Consider the following 15111-nt stretch of genomic DNA (forward strand, 5'->3'; position numbering starts at 1 on the left):
GGGAGGGAGGGAGGCAAGAAAAGCCGGCCCTAGCTCTAGTGTTTGTAACTTAGGGACTCGAGCATGAGATTGCTCACCCAGCCCACCTCCGTGACCATGGAGATGGTTGCTGAGAGAGGATGTCCTCAGGCAGGGGCAGGTGAGAGCTATATCTAGGGTCACTGAACCTGAAGGCAGTCTCCCTGAGGAGGTGAAACTGGGGTGGGAAGCTGAAAGAGAACCATACCCAGCACAAGGTGGGAGCAGGGAAACCCAGGCACTCCGGGCTTGGCAAGATCCTGTAAGTGAAACAAGCCAGTGGGCTGAGAGGCTGTGTGCAAACTGCCTGTGTGCAAGACGCCTGTGTGCAAGGTGCCAGTGTGCAAGACACCTGTGTGCAAGACGCCTGTGTGCAAGGGAGGGTGCTTTGTGCAGGTTGAGCCTCCAAAGGAGCTACCATGGGTGGAGTGTGCTCTGATCTGGGGCAGAAGCACAAAACTCAATGAAGGGGGCAGATCAATCCAGGGGCCCAGACAAGACACTCAAGCAAGCAAGGGTAGAGATGCCCTAAGGTCACAGATGAGGACAGCACCTTCAGGGGGCTGAGCATTCAGCACTGGGGCAGATCCTAGTTGCAGAAGATAAGAAAAGACAGTTAAAGGCTGGTCTGAGGTTCGGATCCCAGTTCAATGCGAAGATGCTGGAGAGGGCCAGGGGACCCAGGGTTGTTTTGGTCCGGATCCATCTCCCATGACTGAGGGATCCACTTGAAGCCATACCAACATTTTGTACCCTGGAGCCTTACATTCAGTGTGTGGCTTGGGCTGGCACTCCACACATACGTCGTGTCAGACCATGGGACCAGATTAGAGTCCCTTGCCAGAGGGCAAAGACAAGGAGAGATAAGGACCAGTCTCCCATTGAGAGGACACGGCCAGCACACAGCAAAGGGGATCAGGAATGCTAGATTTAGGAGGGACCCCAAGGGTCTTCTCACCCAACTTCCTCTCAGAGGTAAGGATGTTGAAGCCAGCGCACCCTCGTCTGACCAGCCCCAGGACACTAGTGACAGACCTAAGTCTACACACTGGCATTTCCGAACCTGCTTCCAGAGGTTCCAGTCCCCACACAGGCAGGGAGGTGAAGACACTGCACAATGCCAGAGTCGGCAGAACACACCCTCAGCCTTGTTCTTCTGCAGGCTAGGGTGTGGGCACCAGACACCAAGGCCCAAACGCTCAGGCAAGAAGGCTGAAGCAAGATCGATTTGGCAATTTACTCTCACAAGGGACTTTTTCCCTTAGGAGGTGGCCATGCAGTGTCAGCAAAACAACTCTGTAGATAAAATCAAAGAAGCACAGGTCCTGAATTGTAGCATCTGCCCCTTCTTGCTTCAGGGAAATGCTGGGCAGCAGAGTGCAGACTCCTCTCATAGCTAAGTGCTGTGATCCCAGCCCCACAGGTCAGTATCCTTCCACCAGTGTCTTCTCCAAACACCCACACACTTGCCAGTGGAAAAGGAATGTCACCTTGCACACTTAGCCCTCCACTGCCTCTGGATGGCCTGACTCTTCATGAACAGAAGGCTACAGCTCCTCTCTGTCTGTGCACTCCAGAGGCAGGCCTGGGAAAGGCCCCCGACCCTCCCTCACAGGCTCACACTCAAGAACCATGTAATGAAGTTACCAAAAAATAAAATAAAATTATGAAAAAAAAATCTCATGTTTTGATTATGTTTATGATTCTGGGTTGAGCAGAATTCATCGCTACTCTGGGGTGCCTGCTGCTCATGGGGGGGCCACAGGTTGGACACACCTAGTCTAGAGCCTCCAAAACCACCCTCCAAAACAACATGTATGTATTTGCCTGTGTCCTCCAGGTTCTAGCTGAGAGTTACCACCCCAGAGAGGCCAGCTCTCTGAGACCCTCCTAGATGGCTCTCCTCTGTCCTCATCTCTGCCTCATCTCCTTCCCCAGACCTGTCTCCCCTGTGCCAAACTCAAAGTTTTTAGAAGCTGTCTCTTGGCTGCAAGCAAGCTGTCGAACTCTGAACTTGACAGGCATAGTCCCAGCCTCTCCAGCTTATTAAAGCTGCCACTGCCACCCTCTCTGCCTCATGGAGTCAGCTCATCAGTGGCCATTATAGAACTGGCAATAAGACCAGCTTCCCAGCTTTGCCACTCTAAAGCAGCTGTCAGACAGTCCTCAATCCTCTCCCTCCCACCAAGCCCTCCTTGGAAACAGTGCTGCCCCCTGTGGCCATGCAGAGACTCTGGATCCCTGTAGGGCTGACCCTGGACCGGGCAGAGTGCTGGGCAGTGGAGGGTGCTTTGGTCTTCTGTGAGACTATTCAGAGCATCTACAGCCTTGGGTTTCTGTCTGCCACAAGAGGGTGCTTTCCAGCAAAGCACCCTGGGAAAAAAAGCACAAGTCCCATTATGGACACCCTGACCTTGAAACAGTTACCACTCTGGGAAGAAAGACCCAGAGGAGTGCGTCATAAATAGCTAAGTCCTTAAGACAGTGGTCAAACACGAAACATGGCAGAAGTGGTTCGTTCTTGCTGGAGGTAGGTCCCTTTGGCCAGCCGGCTGGTCCTGGCACAAGGGTGGGCTTTGCCCTAAAAGGAAAGTGAGTCAGAAGGCCCTTTGTGAGCTGACAGGGCGCTAGTGTTGTCTGTGGACCACAGCGCTCAGCAAAAACATACAAGGTAGGAAGTGCAAACACAGTCAGGGTGACTGGCTCCAGTCCAGGGCTGGGTGGCCAGGACCTGCAGAGGGAGGCCTATTCATTCTCCATATTGAGAGCCTGGCCTCCAATGGGCAAGCTCCCCCAGGTCTGGCTTCCTGTCTGGAGCTGATTCCCTGTATACGGATTACTGACCACTACCCAGCGAAAGGCAGACCCTACAGTGTACTCGATGCAGTGTAGACAGGGGGTCCTCACCGTCCTGCTGCAGAGGGGCTTTGATGGCCAGACCTGACTCCCTCTAAAATGACTCCCATGATGACTATACCAGACACACTCCTCAGGTGACAGACTGCCTGGGGGAGGGGGGTCTGACCTCCTCCCAGGATGCACGGAACTGGACCAGCCCGAGAATGACTTAGGCTTCTGAACCTTACATCAAATAGATTGCTAGAGAAAAGTAACCCGTACCCACCTCCATTGCCAGCAAGCATGTGTGAGCACATACACATGCACACATACACACACACACACACACACACACACACACACACACACACACACCAGCCCCATCTCTATGGCTGGCTCCAGTCCTGTCTGTTAGTATTCTGTCTAAACTCCACCCCCACAGTTATCTGGCAATAGCCAGGTATGCTCCTCCCCACAGTTACCTGGCAACAGCCAGGAAGGCCTGCCCGTTATAAAAGGGGCTGCTTGCCTCCTCCTCTCTTGTTCTCTTGCTCTCTTGCCTCTAGCTTCTGTCTGTCTCCTCGATTCTCCCCCTGTCCCTTTTCCCTCTCTCTATGTGGTCATGGCCGGCCTCCACTTCTCTCCCCTCTCTCTCTCTCCTCTTTCTCTGCCATCTTCTCCCATTTCTCTCCCCCCACCTTTGCCCTATCTCCTGAATAACCCGCACCCCCACCCGGAACCGTTTGGTCTGGTGTTGTCTGTTCTAAACTGTGAAGTCTAACACAGTCAGACTTCACTTCAGTCTCCCTGAGAGCCTACCCTACCTGGATGGAGATCAGGTAGAATTAACACCTTCATTTCTTACTCCAGATGCTGGGTCCTGAAGGTTCCTCCCTGCAAAGCTGAGCTTCCCCTGTGGAGAACAGGGCTGAGGTACTTATAGAATCACCCAGAACAGGGCCAACTCCCTTGCCAACAGTCACTGGATTCTTGGTCCTGGGCAAGTTTCCTCTGGGCCTTAACTCCCTCATCTGTAAAATCAGGGACTGTAATCCAGTGAGATGGCCCATGCCTGTAGTTCTTAACTCTCGGGAGGCTGAGGCAGGAAGATGGTAAGTTTGAAACCGATCTGGTCTGCATAGCAAGAGCCTACCTCAAACAAACAAGCAAGCAAGCCTCATGGTGGCCTTGATGCTTTAAAGCTAGAGTTCATAAATGTTTCCTAAGAGACAGGGTGACAGACCGCCAAAACCCTGAGCCCTCACCTCCAAATCTCCTTCAAGCGTACTTGTTTTGGAGGCAAAAAGTTTCTGATTGGCTCTCCTGAGTCAAGCAGCATTCCTGCACAGAGCAAGGGTCCCAGCTGCACCTGAGACAGCCACACCCAAATGGTGATACAACTGTTTCACCTGCAAGACATTCATGGTTAGGATCGCCTTTGACAATCTACTTATGGACTTACTGTTTCCTTTTCAAATAAATATACTTAAGGGGCCAGGAAGATGGCTCAGAGGGTAGATGCCTGCTTCCCAAGCCTGAGAATCTGAGATCGGATCTGGGACACCAAAAAACAAACCAATGGTGATTCGAATCTGTAACCCAAACACTGTCCCTCTCTCAAGAAAAAAAAATAAGGTGGAGGGTTCTGGAAGACGGCTCACTGGAGAAGGATGCCTGCCACCAAACCGACAGCCTGAGTTTAAATCCCGGACCCCACATGGTGGAGGGAGAATCCACTCCTTGAAAAGTGCTTTCTGACCTCCAAATGTGCACTGTGGCAATCTGAACATACACACACACACACACAATTGCTCCCTCTCTCTTCTCTCTCTTACACACACACACACACACACACACACAGTAAAGATGTAACTTAAAATAAAATAAAAGTGGAACTCAGCCTGGAGTGTGGCCCGTGCCTTTAATCTCAGCAAATGGGGGTCAGAGGCAGAAAGATCTCTGAGTTCAAGGCCATCCTGGTCGACATAGTGAGTTCCAGGACAGCCAAGGCTGTACAATGAGACCTTGGGTCAAAGAGTAAAAATAAGGTGGAAGACATTTGATATACATGTCCCCATATGCATGTGCACATACAAGCAAGGGAAGGGACGTATGCATACACAATTAATTAATTTGAGCAAGGTTTCATTATGTAGCCTTGGCTGTCCTGGAACTCACAGAGATCCACCTGCCTCTCTGCTTCCCAATTGCTGGGATTAAAAATGTTTATTTTAATTATTATTTAGTTTAATTGTTATTTAATTATTATTTTATTTATTGCCAGGGCTGGCAATAAATAACTTTAAGTAGAAAAATCAGTGACTTTAAAATACGATTTTGACTACATAACAGAGCAGGCAGGTTCCTGCCTCCTCATCTGTCATCTGCAAAGCCAGCGCAGAAAGCTCTCCAGGGAGGCACTTAGCCTCCCCAGGGCCAGCATCCAAACGTGTCCCCAAGCTCCCATGGAGATGCTCCGTTACCCTAGGCTATCCTGGCTGCCTCAGGCTGAAGTCAGCACGTTCCCAAACACTGCATGAGGAGTCTCTCTGCACAAAGTATCACTGACCCAGCTCAGACTCTGCACAAACCCCACGGAAACAAAGCCATGCCCCACATCCCGCACTCACAGGGACATGGCTGGACAGAGGTAACAGAATGCCACCCTTTCAGTGGCCTGTCAACCGGAAGCAGCATATGAAACATCCTGGGACCCACTTGGGTGGTCCGAGTGGGGACACAGAAAGCCCCCTTTGTCAAGAGGCCCCGCCCCTTCAGAGTTGGTTCCATGATGCCGGCTGTTGCCAGGAGGTGGCGCTCCTGGGCTCCTCAACGCCCTAAAAGCCTTTCCCAGGCAGCTTCTGCAGTGGGCGAGAGCCACCTCAGCTACTGCAGTTCTGATTGCTCAGACTCAGCCTCTGGGATATCGGCAGGGTGCCTCCAAGTGAACGGGTTGGTTTAGAGAAAAGAACCAGGATGCTGAGGCCCAGACAGCATTCCCTTCAGGGAAACCTCCTGCTTCCCCACACTCAGCACCCAGGATGCCAGGATCAGCACCCAGGATGCCAGGATCAGTAGGTCGCAGATTTGAGCACACGCAGAGTGAATGCAGGGAGCACACTGCACACCAAGGGCACAAGCATACACCTCTGAATCCAAGTGTGGGTGGGCCTGGGGATCTGCATGTCCAGGTACTTCGCGTTCTGCGACCAGGACCCCACAATCTAGAATGAATGGATGGTGGGTGTTAAATAGTCCTCACCCAACTTCCGCGTGCACGTTGAACCAGATAAACAGGCATCTCTGAGTTCGATCCCACGTGGGACCTGGCCAGCTCTCTCCAGAGGTGCTGCTGCGATAGAGTTGAGTTCTTCTACAAACCAGTAAGCCTGCGGCTTAGAATCGCCCCATCGACACCCCCCCCCTTTCTTATTCTGGAGGGGACTAAGTAGGAGGATCTGCAGGTTCCTAAGCCAGACTGCTCAGCTTGCGATAACCTCGAGCTACGGTTAACGGACTGGTGCATGATCAGCAAGAGGGACATCAGGTGCCTCCACACACACAAACACACGCCTGCCGCTGCCCAACGAATAACGTTAGCTATTAGTGCCGGGGCTTGCAAACGATCCCCAGGGGTGTGTCTAGAGCACCCCGTTTATCCCGATTCCAGGGACGTGGCTCCCTTCCCCCATATCGCTGGTCTGGATGTACAGCTCCCCTCCCCACGCTTGGCCGCGGCAGCTCTCGGTGGTGCCGGGTTGGAGGAGCATCTGTTGCCATGGTAACCCGCGGACTGTTCCCGCGCCTGGGGCTGGACCACTATGTTGGAAGTGAGCTGAGCCCAGAGCTGAAAGAAGGTTTGGAAGCGGATGCAATACAGGAATCCTGCACGCACTGCACTTCATGGCTCACACCGTTGCAGGCACCTTCCTATCCCACGTACACACTGGGCACGGAAATACACGTGAAGAACGCTAGATACTGGCTCCTAGCACTGATGATCTTACATGTTGAACACCACACAGTCTAGCCACACATGCTGGTCACCACACACTCCCGCGCATATTTGCAAGGCAGATCTTGTCCCAGAATGCACTCTGGAAACATCCCCAGGGTCTGATGGAGGAAATAGACCTTTATGAATAAGGTTGCACACCTGGGTCTGTGCGTGTGAAGTGTAGGCATGTGCCTTGCTATCCGATTTGACTGCTCTACCTGTTGTGCGTGAACATAGGAGTCACCTCTGCCACACGAATACTCTGGGTTATAGCCTGGCACCCTGATACTGGACTGCTAGTGTGGTCACCACTGTCTTGCCTCTCCACCCAGCCCTGCTACTGCAAGAAAGCGACCCTGGCATTGCCTTCTCTGTTTTCAGTACAAGCAGCAAGGCCCGAGAAACGCGTTCAAAGTGTCCACCTGGGCATCTCCCCTGTCCGAGTGTGAATCGAGGTGAAGTAGCTTCCTTAAAGCTTACCCCGCAAAACACACTGGACGGCTGAACTCGGGAGGCACGATTCTCCCAAGAGAAAAGAATCCTTTAAAAATCCCAGCCAGTCCTCTTCCCCATGAGCTGAGACCAACTTTTAAATTTTATGTATGATAAGCCTATGTCAGAATTTTAATGCATGTCTGCATGTTCCATCAGCTAATGAATTCATTAATCACTAGGTGGAAAATAGGTTTTCTAACCACTGAACACCAGAGGTCACAGGAAGTAATGCTTTTTAAATTTAGATTATGTACATGTCTTCCTTGTAGGCTTGCGCTTGGGTGGTTAGAAAATTACTTTTGAATTTTAAAAAAAAAATCATTTTATCAATGGACCTCTGTGAAGTCGGATGTGGAGGCTGGAGTACACTCGTCATCACAAAACTTAACATGGGGAGGCAGGAGAACCAGCTCAAGGTCACCCTCCCTTCCCTACACACAGAGTGTAAGGTTAGTCTGGTAAACTGAGACAGTCTACAAAACATAAGTAAGTGCTATGGAAGAAATTAGAGAGGGGCCTGAGGTGGAGGAGAAAAGATAGGAAGGAGTGGGGGGCGGGGCACACTAGAGAGAAAGCTCAATAGAGGACCCAGGCTTGGTGCCCAGGTCACACACAGCAGCTCACAATCATTTGTTATCTCCAGCTCCAGGGGACCTGACGCCCTCTTCTGGCCTCCCTGGGGACTGCACACATATAGTGCACACACAAACACACAGAAATAAGTGAATAAGTATCAAGCCCATGTAGACTATAATCCCAGCACTTGGGAAGCATAGACAGAATGAGCTCTGCGTTCTAGGCTAGCCTGGTCTACAGAGTGAGTTCCAGGACAGCCAGGGCTACACAGAGAAAGCATGTCTCAAAAAAAAAAAAATAAGTCTCAAAATATAAAAGGTGCTTGCCCCTGAGCTGGAGGCTGTGGAGTCACAGACAGACATTATGGACTCTTCCTTTGACACAATTCACAAGTTTCCCAGAGGAAAGTAGAGGAGGCAAGAGCCTGCGGGAAAGAAAGAACCCTGGCCAAGAATCGAAAGACCCAGACATCGAGAGAACTGTCAGTGATCACAGAAGGTAAGAGAAAGATAAACATCACAAGAGAACCATGTGGCCCAATTCTCCCTTGCCTGTCCCTGGGCCGATAGAAACCTTATCACCCAAACTTCAAATCCTGCGATGGTGGAACCTGAGAGGAAAGGGGCAAAGTCCAGCGATGGATTCTCACTGCAGAGTCCAGGTTCCCAGGGAGCCACAGAGGTCTCAGCCTTGTGATCAACAGCTGCACTGATTTCAAATGGGAATGGCCATGGGGACAGCATTCCAAGGCTCGCTCTGTGTGTGTGTGTGTGTGTGTGTGTGTGTGTGTGTGTGTGTGTGTGTGTATGTGTGTGTATGTGTGTGTGTATGTGTGTATGTGTGTATATGTGTGTGTATGTGTGTGTATGTATGTGTGTGTGTGTGTGTGTGTGTACGAACTCTTGGCTAAAATGGACATTTCATATCTATTTTGCATTTGGGAAGAGCAAGATTTTTGTGATTGCACAATCACAGAAGCCGATGTGAGGGCTGTATTACATACCCCAGTGGTTCACCAGAGTCAAAAATTCATTACTCAGGATGTTGAAGGACAGGAAGTCCAAGATGAAGGGAGTGTCTAGTCTCCACCTCCACTGCAGGCAGACAGACCAAAAAAAAAAAGGGGGGGGGGGAGAATGTTCCCTCAGACTTTTTCCTTGTCCTTATCCTCATCTTCCTCCTCCTTCCTCCCCCCCCCCCCTCCTCCTAGGATACAGTAGGTGGAGTGAGTTTTTAAGACAGAGCCTCACGTAGCCCGGGCAAGAAGAACTCACAAGGTAGCCAAGAATAATCTCAAATACTCTGAATTCCTGATTTTCCTGCTCCACCCATCCTGGACACCATGCGTCTTTATTTTAAGGATATATTTACCTTAATCTTATGTGTATGTGTGAGTGCCTGCTTGTCTCAGTTACTGTTCTGTTGCTATGATAAGATACCATAACCAAGGCGACCTACCACAGAAAGCATTTAATTGGGTGCAGGACAGCAGAGCAAGGCGTGGCAGCAAAAGCAGCCAAGAGCCCACATCCTGATCTGAAAACAGGAGGCAGAGAGTCACACTGGGAGTGGGCTTTTGAAATCTCCTCCAACAAGGCCACACCTCCCGACCCTTCCAAACAGCTCTACTAACTGGGGACCGAGCGTTCAAACGCATGAGCTTTGAAGGCCATTCTCATTCAAACATCATACAGTATGCTCTACCTCTGTGGCCAAGCCTGCAGAGCCCTGAAGGCCTTTGATGCCCGGGAACTGGATTACAGGCAGCTTTGGGCTGCCCAGTGTGGGTGTGTGGAATGTAAATAAACCTGAGTCCTCTGCAAGAGCAGCTGAGCCATCCCTCCAGTCCACCTCAAGTCCTTTCACAAGGGCTTGGATCGCCATCCAAAACATGGACGCCTACATCTCAGTTGCCTACCATGACCCCAGTTGTGCTCCACTGGAAATTGAGTCCTAGCAAAAGTTTTGAAAACCCAGTGTTTCCCCACATGGGTTTTCCTGCATGGGAGGCTGGGTGCTCACACCAACACCTCTCCGTCACAGCCTACCCACACACAGGTGTCCAGAGGCCGCCTTAATGAGCACAGTTGGGTAGTTCCTGAAAACTCACATTTACCAGGTGAGGGGCTCTGGAAAGCAGCCTGTCTATTTTGGTTGTTGTCTTACTGAGGTGTAACCAGCAAAGGAACAGCGTGGTTTCTTGATCGAGCCTCGCAAGGAAGTTAGTAGAACGGCCTGTGCCATGTTGTCAGCATAACACTTGTTATGGTTTGTATATGCTTGGCCCAGGAAATGGCATGATTAGAAGGTGTGACTTTGTTGGTGTAGGGGTGTGTGTGTGTGTGTGTGTGTGTGTGTGTGTGTGTGTGTGTGAAAGAGAGAGGGAGAGGGAGAGGGAGAGGGAGAGAGAGAGGGAGTGCGAGTGAGAGCCCTCATCCTAACTGCCTGAAAGTCAGTATTCTGCTAGCAGCTTGCAGATGAAGATGTAGAACTCTCAGCTCTTCCTGCACCATGCCTGCCTGGATGCTGCCATGCTCCCACCTTGATGATAATAGACTGAACCTCTGAACCTGTAAGCCAGCCCCAACTAAATGTCCTTATAAGAGTAGCCTTGGTCATGGTGTCTGTTCACAGCAGTAAACCCTGACTAAGACAACATTGTTTGCTTGTTTTTTCTTCCATGATTAACATTTGGATTTGGATACATGTCCCTGTTACACACCTGCTCTGATGGCTAATCTTCATCTTCAACTTGACTGGGTTTAGAATGAGCTAAGAGGCCCCCCGCTTCTGGATATATCTGCACAGGTGTTTTTTTTGTTTGTTTGTTTTGTTTTGTTTTGTTTTGTTTTGTTTTGTTTTGTTTTTTAGGTTTTTCAAGACAGGGTTTCTCTGTATAGCGCTGGCTGTCCTGGAACTCACTCTGTAGACCAGGCTTGCCTCAAACTCAGAAATTCGCCTGCCTCTGCCTGCCAAGTGTTGGGATTAAAGGCGTGCGCCACCACTGCCCGGCCTCTGCACAGGTGTTTAAATGAGCAAGGATGACCCCTGAATGTAGGTGACCATACTGTTGGCTGGAGTCTTGAACTGAGGCAAACAGAGGAAGTGAGCTGAGTACCAGCTTCCTGACTGAGGATGTGATGGGACCAGCCCCTCTCCCTCCCTCCGCTACCATAGCAGACTGTACCCTCAGAGTTCGCCTTCCTAAGTTGCTTTTGTCAGATATAATGGTCACAGCAGTCTGAAAACAACTTAAGTCAGTTACCAATATAAGAGAAAAAAGATGTGTGACCTGGTAAGAAAATGGTGAAAGGGTTGGATACACTCTTCAGACAGTTCTCAAAGGATGAAACCCCAGTGTTCAACAGAAACAAAGTTTTAGCCTTTCTCCTAAAACTTAAAACAGATCAGTGTGTCTTTATGCTGTAGTAGCTATTTTTAAGTTGGATACAAGTTAGCGCCAACAAAGAATAGGAAACGGAGGCTGATGTGGTGACCTACATCTGTAACCCCAACGTTTGGGAGGCTGTGGGGGGTGGGGTAGACAAAACTCACATTCCCTGCTGAGCTGCAGAGAGATTTCAAGACCAGACTGAGCAACATGTTGAGGTCCTGTGTCTTTCCCTCTCCACCAGGAGGAGGAAGAGAAGGTGGAGGGGGATGAAGAAGAGGAGGAAGAGGAGGAGGAAGAGGCAGAGGAGGAGGATCTAGGAAAGCAAGCACTCTCTCCCAATGCCGATGATTGTGGGCAAAAGCTTCTAGAAGGGCCATTTGACTGTTCACCCAAATTTCACATATCCTTTAACCCTAAATTTTCACATCCAGAGTCTGACTCCTTTGTTATCCCCTGTCAGGCTGCAGAGCTGCTTCCCAGGAGGACATGTCCCTAGTGGCCCATTTCTGAAAACCTCCAACTGCACATCACAGTCCAACGAACAAATCTGTGGGACAGACATTCAATGAGGGCTCGAGTACTGCTCGGTGGTGAGCATGCATACAGAACATGGAAGGCCTTGGGTTCCAAGCTCAGTACCCATGGGGAAATGTGTGCATTACTATGCCGAGGAGAGTGAATTAGTGAGTCACAGAGTTAATAAGTTAAATGGACAGCAAAGAGGAAGTAATGGAGGACTTTCCTACACAAGCACCAAAGCAGGCTGGGAGGCATGGTGAGTACACAAGAGATCTCTGGGGACCATGGAGCATTCTCCCAGAGTCTTCATCTGAGTGAAGGCACAAGAAAAACACATTTGAAGATAGGCTGCACCATACACATGTGAAGTAGGCTGCACCACTCATATGTGAAAGTAGATTGCACCATCCACATGTGAAGATAGGCTGCACCGTCCCTTTCTGATCTCAACATGTAAGCTGGATTCACTTTTACAAGCTATTTCTACCAAGGACCTATATTGCTTTTATATATATAAAAAACACAGTATCTTTTTTTTTTTTTTGCTGTAAGATTGTTTCTTTTCATTATGTCAGGAGTTGTGCCCATAAAAATCTCACCAGCGTGACTATCTAAACATGAGCCGAACAAGGACAATCTCCGTAGACATGCCAAAGTGAACAGGGAAAGCCCATGAGGCCTCAGCCCTACACAAAGAGCTACAGGCAAGGCAGGAATGCTGACAGCAGGAGAAACAGTCTCCAGCAGAGAAGACCACACCAACTGGTTATTCAGAACCAAGTGGTCAGCCATGAAAACATACACATGGGTGACATTATACAGACTGAACAGGTTAGAGCAGGTTCTATTTAGGAGTGTGTGTGTGTGTGTGTGTGTGTGTGTGTGTACATAAATGCCATTGAAAAAGAGCCAAGAGAGGGGTATATGGGATGGCTTGGATGGGGGAAGGGAAAGGGGGAAGTGATGCACTTAAAAACATTTTCATTTTTAAAGAAGCTGGAGAGGTTAGCTCAGCACCGACTGCTCTTGTAGAGACTCAGGGTATGGCTCCCAGCACTCACTTGGTGGCTCACAAGCACCTACAACTGCATTTCCAGGAGATCCAACGCCCTCATCTGGCCTCCGTGGGCACTGCACACATGTAGTGCCCATACATACATGTAAGCCAACACATACGTAAAATAAAAGTAAATATTCTTAAAAATAACATTAACTTTTTTAAAGGTGTATATATTTTAGCATGAGTATACTATATGTGTGTGTGAAATTCAGTGAATAGAAATATTTTTTAAATCTCATACATAAACACTTTAAAATCTTAATATGATTCTGCTATGTATGCGTGTGGTATGTGTCCAGTGCAGATGCTTGCATATGGTATATGCACTGTGAGTGTGGGTGTGTGCTCCTGTGTGCACATGTACCTATGCCCGTGCATGTGCATGTGCCGGTGAATGTCCATGTGTGTCTGGAGACCGGAGGTCGACATCAGGTGCCTCAATCCCTTTCTGCGTTTACTTTTCAGAACAGTCTCTGGCTGAACCGGAAGTCCGTTGATTTAGCTAGGCTGGTTGGCCAATGAACTTCCAGGACACGCTCTCTGTCTCCCCAGGATGGACCCTGCAGGCATACATCATTGTGGGTGCTGGACGCCAAGCTCGGGCCTCACGCATGCGCAGTCAGCGTTTTACCAACCGAACCATCTCCCCAGCCTCAGTTCTGTTATTTATGGTGGGCTCGTCTTATATTGTTTTACTGTGTTTTGGTTTTTGAGACAGTCTTACTCTGTAACCCAGGCTGGCCTTGAGCTAGTCATCCTCCTGCCTCATCCTCCTGAGTGTTGAGATGACAGCCATACAGGGACCATATAGGAAACCACCAGACCCTGCCGCCATGTGTAAACTGGCCTTTCCCTTGGAAAGCGTTGGGTGGAATCCACATCCTGGCCCCACTACTTCCTCCTTGATGTTGGCTCTCAGCCCTTGGCTCCAAGGCTCTCTTTAAATATAAGTACTTGGAAGCTGTGAGGTCACAAGGGGCTTTGCTTGTTCTCTTTAAGACTCAGCAGGAGTTGGTCTTGGCCTGGCTAGATCGGAGCTGAGCTACGAGGGTTTGCCACCTCAGAAGAGGGCTTCAGGGAGCTCCCAGGGAATAATGCAAGTCAGAGGATTGTCCTTGTTCTGGCCCTGATGAAAAGGACAGGCGATCTGGGATGAGGTGAGGTGAGGCCAGGTCTTGGGAGGATATACTGTGTCTGGACAGATCCAACCCATGACCTTTGAGCTGCAGGGTCACTGTCCAGAGAGGCTGCCAGAAGCTAGGTACCCAGCACACCAGTAAGCCTGCAGGGTAGTCAGATGTGGGCCAGCAAACTGTGGGAGGGTTTCCCAGAGCGCCTGCTCTCTCATTGGTTGGAACAACAGCTTCATGCTGTCTCATTGGTTGAACCAACAGCTTCAGCCCCCACCCACCCTGTCAGGCTGATCCAGGTGGGAAGTAGGGCGTGGAGGAGAAAGCCGACATACCGAGGCTCTCCCTGGGACAGACTGCTCTCCCTGCATCCCACCCCATCCAGGGCCCTCAGCAGCTGCTGCTGTCCAGATGTTGGTGGTTTTCTCCCTAAGTGAAACCACGGTGTCCCACCCGCCGTGAACACGCACAGGGAAGGCGAATACCAGTCTGCACTTTGTCAACACAGATCTTTCAGCTGGAAACCAGTCACTCTTCAAGGGCCAGGGAGAAGTATGTTCTCCCGGCAGGGAAGGGGTGGAGATGCTGCCAAGATAGAGGGGCCCTGGGGCTGCTCCAGAGGTTAGGGATGTGTTGTGTCTCTATTCCCATTCAGTCCTCCTGCACATCCAGCCAACTTAGGCAGAGTCGTCGCACCTCACAAGAAGCTAGACACACACAAAGGGTAGAACGTGGCCCAGTGACACAAACTACCCAGAAGCAATGGTACCGTGCGGTACTAGACTCTCAGTTGAAAAATATGGTTGGGACTCAAGAAATGTCTCAGTGGCTAAGGGCACTGGCCGCTCTTGCAGAGGGCCCAAGTTCAGTTCCCAGCACCCACATCAGACGTCGGTCGCACAATCATCTGAAACTCCAGCTGAAGTGCATCTGGAATCCTCTTCTGGACTCCACGGGCACCCGTGTTCGTGTGTGCATGTGCCCACACACATATGCACATAATTAAAAATAAAATAAATATTTTTTAAAAGAACGAATAAAAATACGGTGGAGCCGAGAGGCTAGGGTACTTTCCACAAAGCAT

The sequence above is a fragment of the Grammomys surdaster genome, unplaced genomic scaffold (assembly GCF_004785775.1).
Source record: "Grammomys surdaster isolate TR1022 unplaced genomic scaffold, NIH_TR_1.0 125565, whole genome shotgun sequence".
NCBI lineage: Eukaryota > Metazoa > Chordata > Mammalia > Rodentia > Muridae > Grammomys > Grammomys surdaster.